This window comes from Ammospiza caudacuta, chromosome 1 (genome assembly GCF_027887145.1).
Source record: "Ammospiza caudacuta isolate bAmmCau1 chromosome 1, bAmmCau1.pri, whole genome shotgun sequence".
Lineage (NCBI taxonomy): Eukaryota > Metazoa > Chordata > Aves > Passeriformes > Passerellidae > Ammospiza > Ammospiza caudacuta.
The window spans coordinates 29,490,024-29,502,974 of NC_080593.1; positions in this window are offsets into that span (position 1 = coordinate 29,490,024).

The window sequence follows — 12,951 nt, forward strand, 5'->3', positions numbered from 1 at the left end:
TTTATTCCTCAGAGTCTGATCTTTAAGAAAGAGATGTTACATTTATAGATCATTTTAGAGGATATAATTATATAAGCACAATTTAATGATTATGAGTCATTGTGGATATGGAAAGAGTAAATCACGTTAAAGAAATCTGGTTACTTTTAAAAATGAAAGATGTTATTAGCCTAGATAAACCAAGAGTCCTGACTTAGCAGGGGTCTTAAAAAGGTTCAGAGGAAAGTCAAAATGATGGATCATTGTTATCTTTAGGAAAGATTTGTTGTGGATGGAGTAAATCTTTATTAAAACTTTTCTCCCTGTATCAAGCACTTGTGACCCAGCATCCACATCTGAAAGTCTGTATCCTGAAGTCTGACTCTTTCCCATCCTTGATGGGTCTGGGCTTTTAGAGCATCTGCTTTTCCTGTAAGAGTGTGATAAGTTCAGTTGACTCCAGATCTGCTGCAGTTCCCTGCCATGCGGTTTGAGCAGTACCAAAGTATCATTTACTACCCAAAAAACCAGGGGATTGGATGGAAAATGGAAAGGCAGCTGCTGAGAAGTGAATTCTCACAGGATTGTAGATTAATACCAGCAGATTTTCATATTTTATTCAATGGTCTACATAAATCTGTAATAAGTCAGACCATTAAATTTGCAGATGATACTAAAATAAGCAGAGTATTCAAGACTCAGAGGGATGCAAGAATAATCCTGCCATTAACAAAATGGGCTCAGAGGTGAGATAGGAAATTAAATAAGTATTCATTTAATGTAATGAAAATTGACACACTTCAGTAAAAATAATGTTCAGGACACATACTGAGACACTTACAACTTAAATTGTACTAAGGTAATTAATATGTGAAGAGAGAGAAAGTTATGAGCTATTCTTGCATTGCCATTCATAGTTTTAAATTCTAAGAAGACATGACCCCTGTTCTTAAGAGATAACAGATTGGCACATACAAAATAACACACTGTCATTTAATACAGTAAGAAAGAGTGTCTGCCAGCACAGTCTGGAAAAGAGAAGGAGGAAGGAGAGCCCTCTGGACCTGTTAATCACTGAGATGCTTCAGAAGAGTGACTCTCATGGCCATTGCCACATTTGAGTTTTGCTATTCTCTACAAATTTATATCAGACTAGAAGCTACTCAAAAGCTACACAAAACATTTTAAAAGAGACCCCTCAGGTATGAAAATAGAAATGTTGTATTACCAACTTTTTGAATAATAGTCAAGAAAATTAAATGCCTATTTCTAAGAGGAGGCAAAACCACCCCAAAACAAAAAAAATCCCAAAATCCCAACCACTAGGCCTTTAACTCTCTTAAGGTTGCTGAAGGAAAAAGGTCTGAGAATAAATCCAGTAGAAAGCAAGCAAGAGGCAGAGGAAAGGGCAAAAAATGGAAAAAACAAAGTCAAGAACGTAATAAAGTAAACATGCTGGTGAGCTAAAGACAAAGATCCTTTGCCCTAGTTCACACCAGAGAAAAGCAACCCCCAGAATATCACAAGACGCACCAAAATACTTTTTAATTATATAGTAAAAAGACTGTAAAAAGCAAAGTTGTTCTTTATTTATACCACTATAACAGCTTGTCATAACACATACCTCCAGATGGAATACCCCTTTCTTTCCATTATACTAGTGAAAAGTCTGAGGAAGACTCAAAAAACTCCTCCTCACAATTCCCCTATTGAACCATCTATATTAAGGGCAGCAGGGTCCCCTGCTGTACTTGGTTTAGCCTAATTTTCCTGGCTGGTCTATTAACAGCCCAAATTAATTACAAGTATCTACAAACATGTAGAGATTTAGTTAGACCTATTATTTGCTACAGTTTGAAGAGCAAAATTTCAAGGAAAAATCACAGCAGTGTTAACAGAGGGAAACTGCCAAGGTCATCTGATTCAATTACGTAGGAGCTTAGCAACAAAGGAGAGCTGTGAAATACTGTAATAGCAACAGGTCAATGGACTACCACAGCATCAAGCAACATCTTTAAGGAGATCAAAGTAGTAAACAAAATGAAATGCAGTGATAAGAATGAAATAAGGGTGTTCGGTTTTTGGCAGTGTGAAAGACTGAATGATTGTAAAGGACCCACATCTGACAGCAAAATAAATAAGAGGAGGGGAAAAGATGCTAGCTTTACCTCAGTTGAAAAGAACTGAAATAAATTTCTATTTCTTCTTAAATGAAAAATTTTGTTGGTGTCTTTACTAAATAAAGGAAAAGAACTCTGATTTTTATAAATAATGTTATCCTAAAATATTTAAACAAAAAGTAGAACAGCAACAGGACATAACAAAGTACTATTTAAGATTCCCAGAAAACAAAATAATTCATCTAGGACACACTGCAGTGTAAAAAAAACCCCAAAACCAGTGACTCATATTGGTAAGCAAGCACTCTGTTTCTCTGATGTAAGTCGAGAGAACATAGTTTGATAAGTTTGTGAAAGAATTACAGTAAGTGTATCAATATCAATCAAGTCCAAGGGTATATCAAATATACACTCTATTAGGAAACATTGCTCCACACAAATGAAGGGCATGCTCTGTGATGTAAGTGGAATAAAACCTGTTAAAATACCACAAATTCAAATTATTAAAGATAAAACCTCATTTAAATATAAACTTACCAGATATCAAACTCGTTGTGAATGAAGATCATGCTAGGTGTCAGGTTGATGGAACCACACTCTGTAAATATGAGTGCATCATCTGTCAGTCTCATCTCCTTGCTGCAAGCACCAAATTACATCTGCAAAATATTTTGTCTTGGGCACATCTGCTGGTAAATATCAAGGTCTAAGCCTGTGTCTGAATTTACAAGTGATGACATTAATAAGTCTAATTTAGCAATAATATTTCCTACGGAAATCTCTGTAATGCTTCAAATACAATAACAAATACATGAAAATACTACTTAATAGCAAATCCCAAAATTGTGGGTTCAGTCCCTGCATGGGCCATTCATATTCAAGAGCTGGACTCCATGATGCTTGTGGGTCGCTTCTAACTCGGAATATTCTGTGATTCATCTGTGATTCAATTACTATAGAAGGTGGAAGACACTGAAAAGCTGAAATCTTTATTCCTCACTTCTTTCAGGATTTTTGTCTCCTCTAGCAATCTCCCTCACCCCATCAAGTCACCCACCCACATGGTTGGGCCTTCAAGGCCTCTGCACTTAACGACACCCAGTCTTAGTGAGTTTTTACTTAGTTGAGTAATTCTGCTTTTGCAAGAGATGACAAGGAAGGAAGCATCTATTAAACTTCTTTCTCTCACTTTGTACCATAAGAATGTATCTATTACTCTGTTTAGGACAGGAAGGACAAGGAACTCTGGTACTACAGTCTACTACTGATACTCCTACCAGCTGTGTTAGGAAGCAATACCAAAATATCTACTCTCAAATTTTTATTCTAAATTAATCGATGGTTACTTTCCCCATTCTATCTTAACTTCCTTGCCAATCAGTTTACCGGCTTCTGATTTTCAATGTTTAATCCCTGACAACTCAAAGTTTATATGGAAATTGACCTCTTATTCTCTCAGGTTCTGGTGTGCACCCCAGTGTGTTTTGAGTACCTGCTGGCACACACCAAGAACTTTCCATCCTTCCCTCACTATGCCAGGTGATTGTGCCTGTCTGAAAGCAGCATTGTGTCCTCAATCTGAACAAAAGGAATTCCCTGCTGATTCCAGCTACCATGCAATCTACAGACAGCCTGGGGAAAGCAATATTAATGCCTCTCAGCTTTTGGTTTATTTCTTATAAAGATGACTCATTTTACAGTCTTCAAATAGCCTTTTCTGCCTGTTTCTGCAAATAGGTGACTGGAACTGTATGTAATATTGTGGTTATATGGAGGGGATCTAATCAGCATCTTGCAAAAACAGCATTAAGCCTTTCCCCCTAACAAGGAATTTCTCATTGCACACCACCTCCTTTCTCAATCCTTTAGAGACCCCTGGAACTGGCTAGCAAACGCAGCTATTCCTTCTCAATTACACTTAAGTCACTTGTCCTTTGAGTTAGCAGCAGGTTTTTGTCATTAGCCTTTCAGTGAATGACATTGCTGTTCACATTACTGGAGTTCATTAAATTTCTGTTATTCTATTTATTTAAGATTATACTATATCCAGATATGTCTGTCCCAATGTCTTTCAGCTTTATCAGCTAATTTTCATTTCTTCACTCAAACATTCTGTGCCAAGGTAATTAGAGAAAAGTTAAATAATAATAACCCCAAGACTGAGTCTCTAAGAGTCTAATATTAACTCCCATGGGGTTTTTTATCAGCTTCATCCAAGAAAATTAGAACAGGTGAACTGCAGGAGACCAGAATTTCCCTTTCACATAATTGCTTAGGGAAATTTATATGATTTTTGTGTTGAACAGCCCATGAAGATTTTTTAAAATTTTTCCATAAATTCAAGTATTTTTGAACTCCAAAACCAATTTTTGCTTTAATAAAATTCTACAGCTCTAAAGTTAACACTTTAATTATGCGGTAGGTGGACTCAATTTTCTTTTGAACCTAACGTCCTTCATTTGATGTTACCAATTTGTTTTTCAATATAAAGGAAGTTAAGAAGCATCCCTTTTTACTTTTAATTTTATAAAACACAATTGTATTCCTTTTCTTGAGAGTGGAAAGACATATTGTATTAAGTCATTTATTTCTTCTGTTTCCTTACATATTTCATTATTACTGCATTTATCACAATCTCTCTCAAACATTGCAATAATTGTTAAAGTAATGATAAATAATAGAATACACTGTTCTTGTCAAAAAAAATCACTTACTCCATGGAGAAATGACAGCAATTTAATCTGAAATGACCTTGCTTTTGTTAACCATTTTACTGTTTTTCCTATTTACCTGAGCACTTTAAAATTTTCTTCACTTCTTAAACACTTTTTGAATTCTAAGGTCAGATTAATGAGCATCAAATTACTTTAATTATTTCCTGTTTTTATCTAATATAAGTGTAGTTTCTGTTGTTCTCCAGGGATAAAAGCATCCTTATTACTTCATTATTTTGGAACACTAAATAATGGGTGCCCAAAGCTGAACTCATTAAGCTTCCCTAGTTTTGTTTCCAAGAGTTATTTCCTTTTTATATATTCAAACTCATGAATTGTCCTCATTTTGCTTTCGTGTTCTATATCTTCCTCCTAATTTAAAACTGAAACAAGGCCTTCATTTGGATATGTAGACATAATTTTAGAATTTATTTTCCCATTCCTTTTACAGCTTTAGAGCTCAATATTTTGGAGCTCTCAATTGATCTTTACGAGTGTAAAACTTCCTAGGTAAATTTTTCTTTGCTGATGAGTTCTATTTTTCAATTCTTTCAGATTTACTTCTAGTATATTTTTATCACAACTGTTCATTTAGTTAGGTTTAGACCTTCCCCTGTGTATTTATGCTCTTTATTCTGTTTATAATAATAATAATTTGTTTTATCTTTGTAAAAGCTCTTTAGGTGCCATTGGGAGGGATGATTTCTTCAAAGCAGTGCCTTTCTACTAGCTTGCATCACCATGGATCTAGTGAAGTACCTGAACTAGCATGCTGCCCCTACAGGCTGAACAGTGGGGAAAGTGATGGAGCAGGCGTCCAGGTGGCTCTGCACAGAGCTGTGCTCTGTCACAGCTGAGATGGAGGTGGATTTTGATAGGACAGGACAGGCTCAGCCAGGATGTCTCTGTTCTGTGCTCTCAGTGCACAATGTTCCAAGGAGCTTATCAGCACAGCACTGTGCAAACCGGGCTGGAGCCTTTCTGAGCTTAATGGACCCAATTGCATGATAGAAGAGCAGAGGTCTAAATATCTTTTCAGAGTCTGGCTGAGAATAGTCAGGTATATTAGAAGAAGCTTCTGGCCACACCAGAAAACAGATATATATAAAATTCCCTTGTGACATCCCTATCCCTCTGTTTCTTGTGATCTTACCTGTGAAGTACCCAGCAGAGCTATTAGTGAGTTAGTAATTTAAACTAAATAAATTCCTCCCTGAATATCTATCTTCAAGCTTAGAAAATTAAACTTTATGCTTCTAGTATTCACTCCTTATATTTATTGGTGCAACTGAAAGCACTGTTCAGCAGAGAGAAGTGACTCTGCAGTGTTTGCTCACCTGAACTATGTCATGAAAACTGTCCATAAAAGTGAAATGGACATGGTACCAAACCAGGATTATTTTTAGGTAGTGATATTTGCACAGAAAAGTCACAATATGCTAACTAAACTACTTAATTACTTCCTATTTTATTCTTTTACAGACAATCCAAAACTACCAAAGAGTATGATAGAATTCCTCTTGAATAAATGAAAGGTGTGATTAATTTGGATATATTTTCATTATAAAAAGTGTCTTTACAACATCATTAACATTTCATTTCTCCCGCAGGCTCTGTAAAGGCTGAACAAGAATGGAGAACATACCACTGGCTGTAAAAATTGAACATTTCTCACTCAGCAGCAGGAGAAATGGATGTGATTTATATGAAAACAATAACTGCATTACAAATTATTTTATGTGGTATATTCTGGGTTTAGGCATAGAAATCTGCAAATCAAGCAGTTCAGAAAACAGTAAAGTAATTTGAGGCTTTGTCAAGTACTTTTGCACTAAGATTGTTTGAATCAATTACATTTGCTATTCTAAGATCATACTTCACCTTTTCATTTCATAGTAAGTTCCCTGTCTGACTAGTTTCTTGAATGATGTGTGGTTTATTATCATAATGGAGTGAATAGGATATAGCCATGTTGCTACTGGGGAAGACATAGCAGAATAAATAAAAGCAAAAACCAAATTTTAAGATACATGACACAATATCAGGAAGTACAATCTCATTTAAAACTTTGGCTTCTTGAGAAAATAAATTTTCTTTAAAAATCAGAATTAACTGAAATCAAATCATATACAAAAAACCAAAACAAAACCCTATCAAAATCTATAATCTGAGGCAAGGAGGAAACCTCCTGATTCTTCTACAGGGAATTCTTTATAATATTTTTGTAGAAAAGAAGAAGCCAGGAAAAAGCTCCAAAGTCACAACTTCTAGCAAATGAAAATGAAACTTCCATATGAATACATTCATCATGACCCAGATGTGGATGAAGAGAGGCAGCTTGAGGAAAATTTGCATTTCTCCAGTGTGCATTGAGGAACTCTGAGAGTACTCAGGAGAATAAAGAACAAACAGAAAGAAAAGGTCCTGAAGAAGTCCTGAGCACTTGCCACAGCACATTCTCCTTGCACATTTCATATCTCCTAATTTCTCCTAGAGATTTTGTGAGGTAGCATTACTCAATACTGCCTACTCCTGACACCAGGGACTGACTGCTAGAGCTGTTTCACAGGGCCTACATGTTTAAAAAAAGGTAAATACATTCGGTAATTTAGTGCAACGTAAATCCACCTGCCACATTTACAAATTGTTTATCAGTCTTACACTTCTGGAAAAGTCTAGGACCCTTGTTGTAAGCTCTAAACAGACACAAGCCACATTCTCAGTATAATCCCAGTACAATCCATGAAGATAGCTTGCTTACTCAAAGCAGAGCTAATTTCATTCCAACTACTCTGGATGGCTGTGTCCCTTTGACAGCAGAGACATCAGCTTTCATTGCTCATGAGGAAAGCTTGTCAGGTCTTTGCTGACTGGCTGACTGCTACTGTACCCACTCTGTTAGATTGGGTTCTGTTAATACTTGTCAAAGCCTTGAGAATATCTATAGAGAATTCAATCAAATATTGCATTTGCTTCACTTTGAAGTTACAGCTTTAGTGATGGGTTCATTCTAAACAAACTTCAGACAGCTGGGGAAGTTTCTTAGTTCACCCATCATCAAAAAAGAGAAAGGCACATTTTTCTTCCTGAATCTGATTTGAACTGCTGCTACCTTTTTTTTTTAATCAGTATTTTCATTCTTGTGTATGTTTTGACTACAGATATATATCTGCTTTTGTTTGAACTGAAAATTTTATTGTCCAACAATTTTGCTTTTACTAATATACAATAAGATTTTTTTCCCAAATATTATTCTTCAAAGCTCCAATAGATGTCACTATCAAAATATAAAAGAGAGCTGGTTGCATAATGCAGTCAAAGAGAAACAGCAGGGAAGCCTCACTCGCTGGACTGCTTCAAATCCCAGCATGAGAGCACAACTCATTAAGCTAGACATCGAAGTGAGCAGCTGCCAGCCATAGACTGCGTGTCTTTTCATTCTTTAAACCCTCACCATTAGATCAAAAATATCTAATAGTTTCACTGAACATGAAAGTAACACTGAACCTACTGGGTGTTTGGGCTAATAAGCAGTTTCCTGTTAGGTTTTTTCCTCTCTGCCCATTCAACTTCAAAAAAAATGACCTATCTTTTCTTTAGCCCACTTTGCACATTACTGTGCTGTGTTTTACAAATGCTCCTTTTTCCTGTTAGTTGGAATCACATCTGGAGTAAGTCTGCTGTGAAGCTTTACTACTGCTTTTGGAATGACATGTCAAAACATGACAGCACTGCTTGAAACAGATAAGTAAAGCTTATAAGTAAAAATATTTCAGAGCTATTTGCCCATACTACAGAAATCTAAGCTTTTTTACTGACCATGAAAATACTTTGTTCTTTTATCTAACCCTTAAGTCTTTAGGAAAAAAACCCACATGCTTTCTGTATGAATATTGGAATCTTTCATTGTTCTGAACAATCTCTTTTTTATACTGCTTTAAAGAGGAGGTAAACTCTATACCTCTACAATATGATGTGGAGGGGAGTCTACTAGCTCTTCTGCCTTGGAAAACTAGCTACTTTAAAAATTAAAACAAATTATTTCTTTATTTTTAAATAAATAACATATAGCCCCTGATTCTTAGGAACACACCTGGGAATGAGAGGCTTTCCACATTCAAAAAACCTTGTGGCTTTTTCTGTAAATCTCTGCAAGCTTGTATGGTGAATGCCATTTTGAACAAGTAGTATTTTCACTGGTGCAAGTTTGTCAAGTTTGTCCTTGCATCAGGACCCATCCCCAAACTAAATTGTACCACAAGATGTCAGCACAAACAACTCCCATATTGGTGGTTCCACATGACTTGCTTGTGAACCTTGTTCCAGTTTGAAACTATTTTGAGCAACAAATATGCCCAAAAAGTTTCTAGTCTATTTACAAGCAAATAGCTTAAGGATGAAAGAGAAGAATTGAATAATTTGTTGCAGGATGGCCTGTCCAGCCTAGATCCCCACTGTTTATGTAGGAAGTCTTCTTCCTTTGTCTAGAACGCCTGACCTGTGCATTAATTCAAAGACACAGACACCTGGACTGTTCTGCTAAAGAGAAGTGTGTGGCTACAGTCTAGAGAACCTTTGTGCTAGAATGCAAATATCTTTGTGAAAAAATTATGCCTGAAGCTACAGAATTTACAATATGCTACTGCAGTTACCTTTTCAAACATGTTTTAAAACAATTTGGCTGAGCCATAGTTTAATGAGCTTAGAATGTGAGGGAATTCAATGAAACAAAAAGAAAAAAACAATGAAACACAAAGGTCAGCACAGCTACTCAATTTATGTCAGCCAAAGACTGGGCTCTTTTCAGTGAAACACTGTAGGAATATCAACAAGCTACTGATTCTCTCTCATCTTCCTATTTTAATATTTTTTTTTATTTCCAGACCAGCTTTGATTTGGGATATGGGAACCTCCATAAGGTATAAACATTGGGGCATGCTGGAGACCACCACACATGAGCAAACACTACAGGTTGCAAGGTTTCTTCCCACCAGAAATGACACGACCTGAGTACATGTAATTTAAAATTAGCTCTTAGGCAACACAGCAAGTGCCTTTTCCATTTGCTTTTTACCTGCTGTTTCTTGTGAGGAGGAGTTATTCTTTCATTTCTAATTAATCTTCTCTGGTGTGCTACTGACAGCAGGAAATTTATCTGTGATACTCTCTTCATGTTAGACTCAGTTCATTAGAGAAAAGTAGACTCCAGGTACTCACACATGGTGTCTAAGCAGTTTACTTGAGTGACCACCTCCAGAGATTCTGTAAAATGGGAAGACAGAAAGCAGGCTTAAACTGTACAGCATCCCTCTTGAATATTAAAGCAATCTTGCACAGGAATTGCATCCACAGGAGATGGTACCAGGGTCCTCAGCATAGCTGGCTTGCCCCATTGTGCCTTCCCTGTAAGAGGTGTAAGAAAGGCACTGAGACCTTTCAAGGAATGCAGGTGGAGCAAAGCCAAAATCAGCAATCTCCAATAGCAATTGCCATAGCACAGAAGATCATTAATGGGATTTTAACAATCAGATTTTCACCAGCACCTGGAATACAGGATCTTACCCAGCCTATAATGGTGAAGGGCCTTGAGGGGAACCTGGATGAGGAGCAGCTGAGGCCACTTGGTCTGTTCAACCTGGAGAAGAGGACACTGAGGGGAGACCTCATTGCAATTAAAGCTTCTTGTGAGGGGAAGAGGAGGACACTGATCTCTTCTGTCTGGTGACCAATGACAGGACCCAAGGGAATGGCCTGATGCTTTGTCAGGAAAGGTTTCGTTTGAATATAAGAAAAAGTTTCTTCACCCAGAGGGTGTCTGGGTACACTGGAACAGGCTCCCCAGGGAAGCAGTCACAGCACCAGCCTGACAGAGCTCCAGAAGCATTTGGACAATATCCTTGGGCAAATGGTGTGACTTTGCAGGGCCAGAAACTGGCTTGGATGATCCCTGTGGATCCCTTCCAACTGAGCATATTCTGTGAGTCTGTGATTCCATATTTGCTATAGAGGTAAAGAAAACAATATCAAGCTCACAATGATCATAGCCATGAAAGGTCAAAAATTTTAGCACAATTTTTATGCATAGTTTAAAAAATTAACATACCTTCTGCAGACAAGCAAATAAGAAATGGAAAACATAAAAGGAAAATATTTTTCAATGCAATTTTAGCTCTCTTCTCCTAAGAAGCTGTTTCCTAGGTGAACCACATGTAAAAACAAAGCCATGTAGTGTTACTATTTTGCACCTTTTTAACCTTACAGTCTGCTGAATATGTAGTCAGTAAAAACATGGAGGTTATGACTGCAGGTATCCAGAAATTACTGCAGTTACTAGAGATCGGTTACCTTCTGGAAAACACAAATCTTCATCTACATATCCCATTCTGTCAGAATTCAGACATAAATCTCTACATCTTAGAAACCAAATGTATTATCTGCTAACCAGACAAGCTCAAGGACTCAGGCAGTATTAATTCTGCTTCCTTGAGATCTCCTCAACAGGAAAATGGACCTTATAGTTGAATATTTTCCACAGAGTATATTTAGACTACATAACTACATTTTCCATAAGTTCCAGAATATCTTCCAGAAAAAACAAAAACATCCCAGTGCACATTTTTGGCAAATTTGACTGAGCTCAGACTGTGCAACTGAACTAAAAAGCTGAATTGCTTTTACATATATTAATAGTATATTGATTAATATTTCATAACTCTTTTTAACACTTATCAGTCATCACTACTGTTTCCCTCTAAAATCTTACAAGAAGACGTCTCTGATAATTTCTTCAGCATAATTACAAAAATTAACTTCATAGCTGCTACTCTGTGTTACACTGCCTACAACTGTATTGTTTGTGAAATACAATCTAGAGTAAATATTACCTGAACTTTTGTTTATTCTGAAAATTCAAAAGGAAGAAATTTTTTAAAATAATGGACTTCAGCATCCACTAAGCAAAAGTAGTTTCTGATGGTGATTCACAATCATTGTATACAATCCTGTATATTCATCATTCTAGAAGAAAAAATTACACTATGAAATGTGCTAAATTACCCTCTTTAGTGGATGTATTTATCACAGCTACAAGGTCTAGTGGTCTATCTTGCTTAATTTCCTTATCTTGCATGTAAGTGCAATAGAAACTGATAGGACCATAACGACTTGTATGCTGAATATATGTCAAGTCTTCAAATGCACCAGCATACCATTTCATCCTCTTTATTCAAATATTGTCAAAAAATCCCTGATCTGTAGGAGAAGACCCATTTGCTTTGCACTTATCCAAGACACAGTGTAACAGAGAAATTCCTAAACAGGAATAGCCCAAAGAAAGCATAATAACAGCAACCATCATCACAAACAGGCCACAGGAACTCTTTGTGGACCATCTTCTCTGTCATATCTGTTCTTATTAAATATCTATCTTGAATGACAGTGACTATGACCTGTTCACTTCTATGCCTGATGGGCCTGTAATTGTGATAGGCTTGTAACCATCCCTGTGCCAGGGCACACTCGCCCACAGCAATAACCTGTGCTCCTTTCTTGCTTGGCAAGTTTTGCTGCTCAAGTCCACCTGTGCTTCCCTGCCTGGAAATGCTGAGGAAAGCAGACTGGTCACCTCACCTTGCTGAGAGCTATCTGTGCCTGACACAGTAAAATGGCCATCTCTGCCAATGCTCAGACATCTCTCAGCCAGCTCAGAGATGAGCTATTTTGCATGTAGCATCATAAGAGCTGGTTGATTCCTTGGGAAAAATACCACAGGTTTCCATAAAGAGGTGTAAGGAGGAAGCCATTAGTAGAATACAGCAAGTTTTCATGATCCTATAACACCTAGCACTATGTTAGCCAAATTCTAACTCTATCCCTGGGCTTTCTTTCACGGAGAAAACCTGGGGATAATAATACTGAAGAATAATTCTTCTCCTGTAGCACAAATCATTGATAATTGTTCTTCATTAATAAGGCCATTTACACACATACTACAGTCCAATTATCAGGCATAATTAATCATAATAAACTATAGGCATGAGACACTCATAGATTTTCTCATGAATAATAGGAATATTGTTAGCAAAGAAAAAATGTATTCAAGTATATACCTTATTATTGGCTATTAGATCAGGAAAACA